The sequence below is a fragment of the Oncorhynchus nerka genome, unplaced genomic scaffold (genome assembly GCF_034236695.1).
Source record: "Oncorhynchus nerka isolate Pitt River unplaced genomic scaffold, Oner_Uvic_2.0 unplaced_scaffold_1353, whole genome shotgun sequence".
Taxonomy (NCBI): domain Eukaryota; kingdom Metazoa; phylum Chordata; class Actinopteri; order Salmoniformes; family Salmonidae; genus Oncorhynchus; species Oncorhynchus nerka.
Genome location: NW_027039995.1, coordinates 47,501 through 60,000, shown reverse-complemented (window position 1 = coordinate 60,000; position 12,500 = coordinate 47,501). Strand labels below are relative to the sequence as shown.

The window sequence follows — 12,500 nt, the reverse complement described above, 5'->3', positions numbered from 1 at the left end:
GGGAAGGCTTTAATATGGAGTTGGTCCCCCCTTTGCAGCTATAACAGCCTCTACTCTTCTGGGAAGGCTTTAATATGGAGTTGGTCCCTGCTTTGCAGCTATAACAGCCTCTACTCTTCTGGGAAGGCTTTAATATGGAGTTGGTCCCCGCTTTGTTGCTATAACAGTCTCTACTCTTCTGGGAAGGCTTTAATATGGAGTTGGTCCCCCCATTGTTGCTATAACAGCCTCCACTCTTCTGGGAAGGCTTTCCACTAGATGTAGGAACATTGTTGCTATAACAGTCCACTCTTCTGGGAAGGCTTTAACTCTTCTGGGGAAGGCTTTCCAAGATGCATTTAATATGGAGCTGGTCCCCCTTTTGTTGCTATAACAGCCCCCACTCTTCTGGGAAGGCTTTCCACTAGATGTAGGAACATTGTTGCTATAACAGTCTCCACTCTTCTGGGAAGGCTTTAATATGGAGCTGGTCCCCCTTTTGTTGCTATAACAGTCTCCACTCTTCTGGGAAGGCTTTCCACTAGATGTTGGAACATTGTTGCTATAACAGCCTCCACTCTTCTGGGAAGGCTTTCCACTAGATGTTGGAACATTGCTGCTATAACAGCCTCCACTCTTCTGGGAAGGCTTTCCACTAGATGATGGAACATTGCTGCTATAACAGCCTCCACTCTTCTGGGAAGGCTTTCCACTAGATGTTGGAACATTGCTGCTATAACAGCCTCCACTCTTCTGGGAAGGCTTTCCACTAGATGTTGGAACATTGCTGCTATAACAGCCTCCACTCTTCTGGGAAGGCTTTCCACTAGATGTTGGAACATTGCTGCTATAACAGCCTCCACTCTTCTGGGAAGGCTTTCCACTAGATGTTGGAACATTGCTGCTATAACAGCCTCCACTCTTCTGGGAAGGCTTTCCACTAGATGATGGAACATTGCTGCTATAACAGCCTCCACTCTTCTGGGAAGGCTTTCCACTAGATGTTGGAACATTGCTGCTATAACAGCCTCCACTCTTCTGGGAAGGCTTTCCACTAGATGTTGGAACATTGCTGCTATAACAGCCTCCACTCTTCTGGGAAGGCTTTCCACTAGATGTTGGAACATTGCTGCTATAACAGCCTCCACTCTTCTGGGAAGGCTTTCCACTAGATGTTGGAACATTGCTGCTATAACAGCCTCCACTCTTCTGGGAAGGCTTTCCACTAGATGTTGGAACATTGCTGCTATAACAGCCTCCACTCTTCTGGGAAGGCTTTCCACTAGATGATGGAACATTGCTGCTATAACAGCCTCCACTCTTCTGGGAAGGCTTTCCACTAGATGTAGGAACATTGCTGCTATAACAGCCTCCACTCTACTGGGAAGCCTTTCCACTAGATGTTGGAACATTGCTGCTATAACAGCCTCCACTCTTCTGGGAAGGCTTTCCACTAGATGTTAGAACATTGCAGCTGGGACTTCCATTCAGTCACAAGAGCATTAGTGAAGTCTGGCACTGATGTTGGGTGATTAGTCCTGGCTCATCCCCAAAGGTGTTCGATGGGGTTGAGGTCAGGGCTCTGTGTAGGCCAGTCAAGTTCTTCCACGCTGATTCCGACAAAACCATTTCTGTATGGATCTTGATTTGTGCACGTTGGCATTGCTGGAACAGGAAAGGGCCTTCCCCAAACTGTTACCACAAAGTTGGAAGCACAGAATTGTCTAGAATGTCATTGTATGCTGTAGCGTTAAGATTTCCCTTGACTGGAACTGAGGGGCCCGAACCATGAAAAATGGCCCCAGACTGTTACTCCTCCTCCACCAAAATTTTATTTTTTGAAATTTGATTTCACATTTATTTAACCAGGCAGGCCAGTTGAGAACAAGTTCTGTGACCTGGCCAAGAATAAAGCAAAGCAGTTCGACACAAACAACACAGAGTTACACATGGAATAAAGAAACTGTCCAGCGTACTGACTGGGGTCTGACTGGGGTCTGACTGGCCAGCTGGTAGACAGGGGTTTGACTGGGGTCTGACTGGCCAGCTGGTAGACAGGGGTTTGACTGGGGTCTGACTGGCCAGCTGGCTGGCTGGGGTCTGACTGGCCAGCTGGCTAGCTGGGGTTTAATTGAGGTCTGACTGGGGTCTGACTGGCCAACTGGTAGACCGGGGTTTGACTGGGGTCTGACTGGCCAGCTGGCTGGCTGGGGTTTAATTGAGGTCTGACTGGGGTCTGACTGGCCAACTGGTAGACCGGGGTTTGACTGGGGTCTGACTGGCCAGCTGGCTGGCTGGGGTCTGACTGTCCAGCTGGCTGGCTGGGGTCTGACTGGCCAGCTGGCTAGCTGGGGTTTAATTGAGGTCTGACTGGGGTCTGACTGGCCAACTGGTAGACCGGGGTCTGACTGGGGTCTGACTGGGGTCTGACTGGCCAGCTGGTAGACTGGGGTTTGACTGGGGTCTGACTGGCCAGCTGGCTGACTGGGGTCTGACTGGCCAACTGGTAGACCGGGGTTTGACTGGGGTCTGTCTCTCCGGTTGCCAGCGTCGCTGCATCACCTTCAGAAGAAAGGCGGTGGGTAAAACCCTTTTCTATATTCAGCAATATGTTTTGGACAAATGTTGCAGGGCCCAGATAACGATTATGGACAGGACCCACGATCAGATCTAGTAGCCATGGTGGAAGAGGGCCCAGATAACGATTATGGACAGGACCCACGATCAGATCTAGTAGCCATGGTGGAAGAGGGCCCAGATAACGATTATGGACAGGACCCACGATCAGATCTAGTAACCATGGTGGAAGAGGGCCCAGATAACGATTATGGACAGGACCCACGATCAGATCTAGTAGCCATGGTGGAAGAGGGCCCAGATACCGATTATGGACAGGACCCACGATCAGATCTAGGAGCCATGGTGGAAGAGGGCCCAGATAACGATTATGGACAGGACCCACGATCAGATCTAGTAGCCATGGTGAAAAAGAGTCAAATCCATTTTCCATTTTGGCTGCGAAAAACAACGAGAAGGAAGCTTCTTCTTTTAATCAATGATTTCTTTTTTTTTGAGGGAGATTAAAATGTATCTTTGACATATTCTGAAAGTTACGAAGCGTGCGGCCAATTCTATTATTTCCAGTGTGGCCATAATAATGACTGTTAAAGCTTCTGCCATTTATAAGCTTTGGTCTCTGCATCTCCCTTTCCTTCTGCCTCCATCTCTCTCTCATGTTTTGCCCTCCACATATTGGCATTTGGAATGGAACTAGTTTCATATTTTTTATAGTATAGAGTCTATTGACATACTGGTGCGTCAATCTAAGTAACATAATAAAAAAAAAAACATTTATATCTGTCAGTTTAATAAGCTGGAGATGCCTTTTCTGCTGTGTCTCTATACACCACATCCTCCTATGTCGCCCTTCCCTATCTGCGGTGGAAAGAGTCCGATTTATACCTCTGTTGGTCAGACCGGTAGACATCCTAACGGTTTGGCCAACAAACTAATATGGTTTTCTCCGTTGTGCTGTACGACCTCCACGAGTGATGACTCGTCTGAAGTCCGTATGTTCTCCGTTGTGCTGTACGACCTCCACGACTGACTCGTCTGAAGTCGGTAACGCCGATGTGTCAACTTTTGTCTGAGGTGTCTGGACCGTTTTACCCCACTGTAAGAAGGGGAGACTCTCACCAACACGGCGGTGTTCTCCATTTTGTTCTATTTCCCCCACCAGTGTTATGGGACTGGTCTGAAGGACCCCCCCCCCAGCAGCCAATACTGTCTGTAGTGATACTAGGGAGGGGACATGAACCAATACTGTCTGTAGTGATACTAGGGAGGGGACATGAACCAATACTGTCTGTAGTGATACTAGCGAGGGGACATGAACCAATACTGTCTGTAGTGATACTAGGGAGGGGACATGAACCAATACTGTCTGTAGTGATACTAGGGAGGGGACATGAACCAATACTGTCTGTAGTGATACTAGGGAGGGGACATGAACACAGAACCAATACTGTCTGTAGTGATACTAGGGAGGGGACATGAACCAATACTGTCTGTAGTGATACTAGGGACGGGACATGAACCAATACTATCTGTAGAGTGGTGTGAGGGAGGGGACATGAACCAATACTGTCTGTAGAGTGATGTTAGGGAGGGGACATGAACACAGAACCAATACTGTCTGCAGTGATACTAGGGAGGGGACATGAACCAATACTGTCTGTAGAGTGATACGAGGGAGGGGACATGAACCAATACTGTCTGTAGTGATACTAGGGAGGGGACATGAACCAATACTGTCTGTAGTGATACTAGGGAGGGGACATGAACCAATACTGTCTGTAGTGATACTAGGGAGGGGACATGAACCAATACTGTCTGTAGTGATACTAGCGAGGGGACATGAACCAATACTGTCTGTAGTGATACTAGGGAGGGGACATGAACCAATACTGTCTGTAGTGATACTAGGGAGGGGACATGAACCAATACTGTCTGTAGTGATACTAGGGAGGGGACATGAACACAGAACCAATACTGTCTGTAGTGATACTAGGGAGGGGACATGAACCAATACTGTCTGTAGTGATACTAGGGAGGGGACATGAACCAATACTGTCTGTAGTGATACTAGGGAGGGGATATGAACCAATACTGTCTGTAGTGATACTATGGAGGGGACATGGACCAGTACTGTCTGTAGTGATACTAGGGACGGGACATGAACCAATACTGTCTGTAGAGTGGTGTGAGGGAGGGGACATGAACCAATACTGTCTGTAGAGTGATGTTAGGGAGGGGACATGAACACAGAACCAATACTGTCTGCAGTGATACTAGGGAGGGGACATGAACCAATACTGTCTGTAGAGTGATACGAGGGAGGGGACATGAACCAATACTGTCTGTAGTGATACTAGGGAGGGGACATGAACCAATACTGTCTGTAGTGATACTAGGGAGGGGACATGAACCAATACTGTCTGTAGTGATACTAGGGAGGGGACATGAACCAATACTGTCTGTAGTGATACTAGGGAGGGGACATGAACCAATACTGTCTGTAGTGATACTAGGGAGGGGACATGAACCAATACTGTCTGTAGTGATACGAGGGAGGGGACATGAACCAATACTGTCTGTAGAGTGATGTTAGGGAGGGGACATGAACCAATACTGTCTGTAGTGATACTAGAGAGGGGACATGAACCAATACTGTCTGTAGAGTGATGTTAGGGAGGGGACATGAACACAGGACCAATACTGTCTGTAGTGATACTAGGGAGGGGGCATGAACCAATACTGTCTGTAGTGATACTAGGGAGGGGACATGAACACAGAACCAATACTGTCTGTAGTGATACTAGGGAGGGGGCATGAACCAATACTGTCTGTAGTGATACTAGGGAGGGGACATGAACCAATACTGTCTGTAGTGATACTAGGGAGGGGACATGAACCAATACTGTCTGTAGTGATACTAGGGAGGGGACATGAACCAATACTGTCTGTAGTGATACTAGGGAGGGGGCATGAACCAATACTGTCTGTAGTGATACTAGGGAGGGGACATGAACCAATACTGTCTGTAGTGATACTAGGGAGGGGGCATGAACCAATACTGTCTGTAGTGATACTAGGGAGGGGACATGAACCAATACTGTCTGTAGTGATACTAGGGAGGGGACATGAACCAATACTGTCTGTAGAGTGATGTTAGGGAGGGGACATGAACACAGAACCAATACTGTCTGTAGTGATATTAGGGAGGGGACATGAACCAATACTGTCTGTAGTGATACTAGGGAGGGGACATGAACACTGAACCAATACTGTCTGTAGTGATACTAGGGAGGGGGCATGAACCAATACTGTCTGTAGTGATACTAGGGAGGGGACATGAACCAATACTGTCTGTAGTGATACTAGGGAGGGGACATGAACCAATACTGTCTGTAGAGTGATGTTAGGGAGGGGACATGAACCAATACTGTCTGTAGAGTGATACGAGGGAGGGGACATGAACACTGAACCAATACTGTCTGTAGTGATACTAGGGAGGGGACATGAACCAATACTGTCTGTAGTGATACTAGGGAGGGGACATGAACCAATACTGTCTGTAGTGATACTAGGGAGGGGACATGAACCAATACTGTCTGTAGAGTGATGTTAGGGAGGGGACATGAACCAATACTGTCTGTAGTGATACTAGGGAGGGGACATGAACCAATACTGTCTGTAGTGATACTAGGGAGGGGACATGAACACAGAACCAATACTGTCTGTAGTGATACTAGGGACGGGACATGAACACAGAACCAATACTGTCTGTAGTGATACTAGGGACGGGACATGAACCAATACTGTCTGTAGTGATACTAGGGAGGGGACATGAACCAATACTGTCTGTAGTGATACTAGGAGGGGACATGAACCAATACTGTCTGTAGAGTGATACTAGGGAGGGGACATGACCACTGAACCAACACTGAGCCACCCCCCCCCCCCCGCTTACACTCGTAAGAATGTTTACGTATTTAACCTATCATGACAAACAACTGGCTGCCTTCCCAATTTTCCTCAAAGTTTCCCACCTTTTGTTCTACCTTTCTACAGTTGTTTCTCATATCTTTTTTCAGTGTTTGAAGACCTAGATCTCCCAGTAGAATGTATTGCATATCAGAAACTGAAAGGCTGTCAGCAATCATCTCCACAATACACCCAGTCTGTTGTCCTTGTTCCAGGAATACAGCATTATTTTACAGCACATGTAATAACGGTGAACAGGACTAAGGCCCTCATTGATTGGTAGTGTTTCTGACTAGCCCTGTATATTTTCATTCTACGATACATTGACTGGTAGTGTTTCTGACTAGCCCTGTATATTTTCATTCTGCTATACATTGACTGGTAGTGTTTCTGACTAGCCCTGTATATTTTCATTCTACTACACATTGATTGGTAGTGTTTCTGACTAGTCCTGTATATTTTCATTCTACTACACATTGATTGGTAGTGTTTCTGACTAGCCCTGTATATTTTCATTCTACTATACATTGATTGGTAGTGTTTCTGACTGTTATATTTTCATTCTACTACACATTGATTGGTAGTGTTTCTGACTAGCCCTGTATATTTTCATTCTACTATACATTGATTGGTAGTGTTTCTGACTAGCCCTGTATATTTTCATTCTACTACACATTGATCGGTAGTGTTTATCTCTGCTAGCCGTGTATATTTTCTGAGGAGGAGGGCGAGGGGAGGAGGAGAGGAGAGTCAGAGGGAGAGTCAACCTGAGGAGGTGGAGACTTTAGAGGAGGTAAACCCTTAGTTCAGACCATACTATACATTGATTAGTAGTGTTTATCTCTGCTATCCCTGTCCCTCCTTGCCTTCTCACCCCCTTCTCCCTCCCCTTCCTCTGTTCAGCTTGATAATTAGTGACAATTAGTGACAAAGTAATTTACTTACTCAAGGAAGCTCATTGAGCAAATGGTGCCAATTAACTCTGGATGCTAATGTACCCAGAAATGCGTAAAAAAAGCACCAAACCCCCATTATAGACCAGCCGTTTACTACTGAGAGGAGGAGGAGGAGGAGGAGGAGAGGAGAGGAGGAGAGGAGAGGAGGCATTGAGGAGGAGGAGGCGAGGAGGAGGAGAGGAGAGTAGAGGAGGAGGCGGCGAGGAGGAGGAGAGGAGAGTAGAGGAGGAGGCGAGGAGGAGGAGAGGAGAGTAGAGGAGGAGGCGAGGAGGGGCAGAGGAGAGTAGAGGAGGAGGCGAGGAGGAGGAGAGGAGAGGAGGAGAGGAGGAGACATGGAGGAGTGAACCATTGTCAAATGCCATAAGAAATGTCGAAATGCAATATGAACGTATTGAAAGTGCCAAATCAGGATGTTATGTCCATTTGCCATATATGATCATAGGAAGTCGGTTTCAAAACCCAAAAGTCAGTGAACCATGTCCAAATGGCATTTATACTGCCTAAATGATATATATCACTATGTTAACCTGTCTAGCATAACCCCCCCGCAACAGACAGTGAAAGTGCAGGGCGCCTAATTCAAAACAACAAATATCTCCTAATTAAATTTACACCATTTTAAAGATACAATTCTCTTCAATCCAGCCACAGTGTCTGATTTCAAAAAGGATTTAGAGCAAAAGCACCACAAACGATTATGTCACCACCAAGCCACAGAAAACACAGCCGTTTTTTTACAGCCAAAGAGAGGAGTCACAAAAAGCAGAAATAGAGATAAAAATTCATCACTAACCTTTGATGATCTTCATCAGATGACACTCATAGGACTTCATGTTACACAATACATGTATGTTTTGTTTGATAAAGTTCATATTTACATAAAAAAAATCTGAGTTTACATTGGCACGTTACGTTCGGTAGTTCTAAAACATGCGGTGATAATGCAGAGAGCCACAACAATTTACAGAAATACTCATAATAAACATTGATAAAAAATATGACTATTACACATGGAACTTTAGATTAAACTTCCTCTTAATGCAACCGCTGTGTCAGATTTTCAAAAAAACTTTACGGGAGAAAGCAAACCATGCAATAATCTGAGTGCAGCCTTTAGGCAACAAAGCAGCCATAAAGATACCCGCCATATTGGATAGTCAACATTACTCAGAAATAGCATTTTAAATATTCACTTACCTTTGATGATCTTCATCATAATGCACTCCCAGGAATCCCAGTTCCACCATAAATGTTTGATTTGTTCGATAATGTCAGTTATGTCCAAATATCCTCTTTTGTTAGGTTGTTTGGTAAACAAATCCAAAAGTGCGTACAGGTCGCGCCGAACATCGGACAAAAAAAGTTCAAAAAAGTTCCGTTACAGCCCGTAGAAACATGCCAACCTAAGTATGGAATCAATATTTAGCATGTTTTTAACATAGAACTTCATTTTAATGTTCCAACCGGACAATTCCTTTGTCTGTACAAAATGAAGTGGAATGAAGCTACCTTTCACGTGAGCGCGCCAGACCGCCAGACCGCCAGACCGAGGCTGTGACACTCTGCCAGAACACTCACCCAAAGAGCCCTTATGAGCCCCTCCTTTAGAGTAGAATCCTCAAAACAGGTTCTAAAATTTATTTTGGATTTTTTTTTAAAGCATTCACGGAAGCCTAGTAAGGGACTGTACATTTGCAATATGGAGATTCTCATTGATCATACAGCAAATGCCGAAAAGTGCCCTTCATGTATGGAGGACTTCTGACCAGGGGCTATAGGGCTCTGGTCACATGACTTCCTGTTCTCTTCATAGTGGAGGACTGCTAAAAAATATTCAGGTGTTAACTCCAACAAACACAAGTCACAACTTCTATAGGAGGGTTTTGTCTCTGAGAAATACTCACTCTAAAGCCAACAACTACAACTGTAAAACAGTGTCTCTCACACCGCAGTCTGACTTCCTGCTAAGGGACAGAACTTGACTGGAGAAAGTTGCACTGTTTCATTGTGTGTGTTTCTTTAGAGTACATCAGAGTTGATCTGATGGAAGACCTCTGGTCTTAGTCTGCTTCCCAGATGGCACCCTATCCTCTATATACTGCATTACCTTGGACCGCCTCATAAGGATGTTGCGAATTTTCTTAGCTTTTTGTTAAAAATCGCGCAACATTTCAGCGCCCTGCTATTCATGCCAGGAATATAGTACATGCATATGGATAGTATCTGTGGATAGAAAACACTCAGAAGTTTCCAAAACTGGTTAAATCGTGTCTGTGGCTATAACACAACGTGTTTAGCAGTAAAAATCCCTCGAAAAACTGTTCTCCAAAAACACAAAAAATATATTACTACGCCAGTCAATGTATTGTTAAAGACGAACGGAAATACATCAGGCCCTAATGTAAACGCCTACAGCTTCCACACGATGTCGCCAGTGCTGGCGTTTTGAGCAGACTTAATCCTTGGTTCTATTACGTTTTAGCCTTTCCGGTTTCAGTTTGTCAACAGGAAGTTATTAAAATTACAAAGATGGCCGTTGATTTCCAGACTCGCTCCTATCGAATACAAATCGCCCCGTGATGAATTGTATAGCTAATTAACGTTTATTAATACCTAAAGTTGGGTTAGAAAAGTAATTTGAAGTGTTTTGTAAAAGTATATAGGCACCTTTTGTCATTTTAAAAAGTGACGTTGCGTCTTGGAAAACAGAATATTCCTGCATCAGACCGGTCTTCAGAAAATGACATTTTGGCTATACAATGACGGATTTAATCGGGAAAAAGACCCAACTGGGATGTTTATGGGATATATAGGAGTGCCAAGAAAGAAGCTCGTCAACGGTAATGAATGTTTTATATTTTATTCCAGCGTTTTGGGTAGCGACGGATAACGCAAAATCTGTCGTTTTTAGGTGGCGTTGCTGTATTTGAGGGTGCATGGTATCAGATAAAAACCTCTCATGCTTTCCCCGAAAAGCATTTTACAAATCTGACTTGGTTGATAGATTCACAACGAGTGTAGCTTTAATTCAGTACGTTGTATGTGTGTATTAATGAAAGTTTGAGTTTTATCAAAAACTATACGTGGCGCACTTTGGCGCACTTGAAATTTCCGCTGATTTGATCCCCACAGCGGGAGCACTTCTCTAACAAGTTTTAAAAGTAGTACACTGAATACGGTGCAAATTGGGACACAAGCTTAGATATATTCTACTGGAGATATGCTGTCTCAGAACCCAATTCACAGCTACTGCATCTTATAAAACTCCTTCCAGAGACCACAGGGACGTTTTCTTCAGCGTCAGAACCCAATTCACAGCTTCTGCAACTTATATAACTCCTTCCAGAGACCACAGGGAGGTTTTCTTCAGCGTCAGGTAGCATTGATCCAGTCTGCAGGATGTTATCACTCAACAGCCCAACTTGTCCTGTTCTCTCATCCTCCCTTTACCTATTCTCTGTAATCTGGCCCTCCCAGGAAGACATATTTCTGAGTGGGTTCTGAGTTGGGAGCCAGACAGGAACGTAGTGCTGTAGCATTGTGCAGAGCTGGACAAAAGTAGTGCACTATATAGGGAATAGGGTGTGATTTGGGATGTAACCTCTGAGTGTGTAGTGGAGCCGTAGTGCTCATAGTTCAGAGAACTGAAACTTTTCAAATGATCAAACTCCTTCCAGAAACCACAGGGAGGTTTTTATCAGACGTCAGGTAGCATTGATGCAGTCTGCAGGATGTTGACTAGTTTGACCAGAGCCAATAAGGCACTATTGGACCCAGAATATCTACAGCCTCTGATTGTGAGTGGGTAATGGACCCAGGCCGTCTACAGCCTCTGATTGTGATTGGGTATTGGATACAGGCCATCTACAGCCTCTGATTGTGAGTGGGTATTGGACCAGGCCGTCTACAGCCTCTGATTGTGAGTGGGTATTGGACCAGGCCGTCCACAGCCTCTGATTGTGAGTGGGTATTGAACTAGGCCATCTACAGCCTCTGATTGTGAGTGGGTATTGAACTAGGCCATCTACAGCCTCTGATTGTGAGTGGGTATTGGATCCAGGCCGTCTACAGCCTCTGATTGTGAGTGGGTATTGGATCCAGAACATCTACAGCCTCTGATTGTGAGTGGGTAATGGACCCAGAACACCTACAGCCTCTGATTGTGAGTGGGTATTGGATCCAGGCCACCTACAGCCTCTGATTGTGAGTGGGTAATGGACCCAGGCCGTCCACATCCCAGAGGCCACTGCTGTTGATCAGATCTCTTTTTATTCTATGCCGGGGCTTCTTTAATACATCAGATGTTTTCTCCTATTCATCATCCTTCTCTGCCATATTTATTTCAAGTGGCTGAGTCTTCAAACAGCACCCCAAGTGGTTTAAAATGGTCACTTCGCTTAACGCCCGGGAGACTGACGTCGTTCTGTCACCTCTCTGAACTGGAGGGTTGAGATGCTGGCCCTGATGATAGGATTACGACCTAAATGGCACCCTATTCTCTACATAGTGCACTACTTATGATAGGGCTCTGGTCAAAAGTAGTGCCCTATATACAGTAGGGAATAGGGTGAACGTCTGGGACGTAAACGAGGACTATATGACTGGATCTACATGGTTATTTACTCAGTTGTCAAGGTGACGAGAAGGCTATACCTTGTGGTTGAATCAGCTCCAATATCACCCTGTCATTCTCTAACTGAATCAGCTCCAATATCACCCTGTCATTCTCTAACTGAATCAGATCCAATATCACCCTGTCATTCTCTAACTGAATCAGATCCAATATCACCCTGTCATTCTCTAACTGAATCAGCTCCAATATCACCCTGTCATTCTCTAACTAAGTCAGCTCCAATATCACCCTGTCATTCTCTAACTAAATCAGCTCCAATATCACCCTGTCATTCTCTAACTGAATCAGCTCCAATATCACCCTGTCATTTTCTAACTGAATCAGCTCCAATATCACCCTGTCATTCTCTAACTGAATCAGCTCCAATATCACCCTGTCATTCTCTA

General features: G+C 45.1%; 1 protein-coding gene across 1 annotated transcript in view; it reads left to right on the top strand.

Annotated features, from left to right (window-relative positions):
• LOC135568886 (NT-3 growth factor receptor-like) overlaps positions 1–12,500 on the top strand; it is a gene marked incomplete at its 3' end in the record, with an annotated part of 76,547 nt that overhangs the window by 54,256 nt on the left and 9,791 nt on the right. The window lies entirely within an intron of this gene.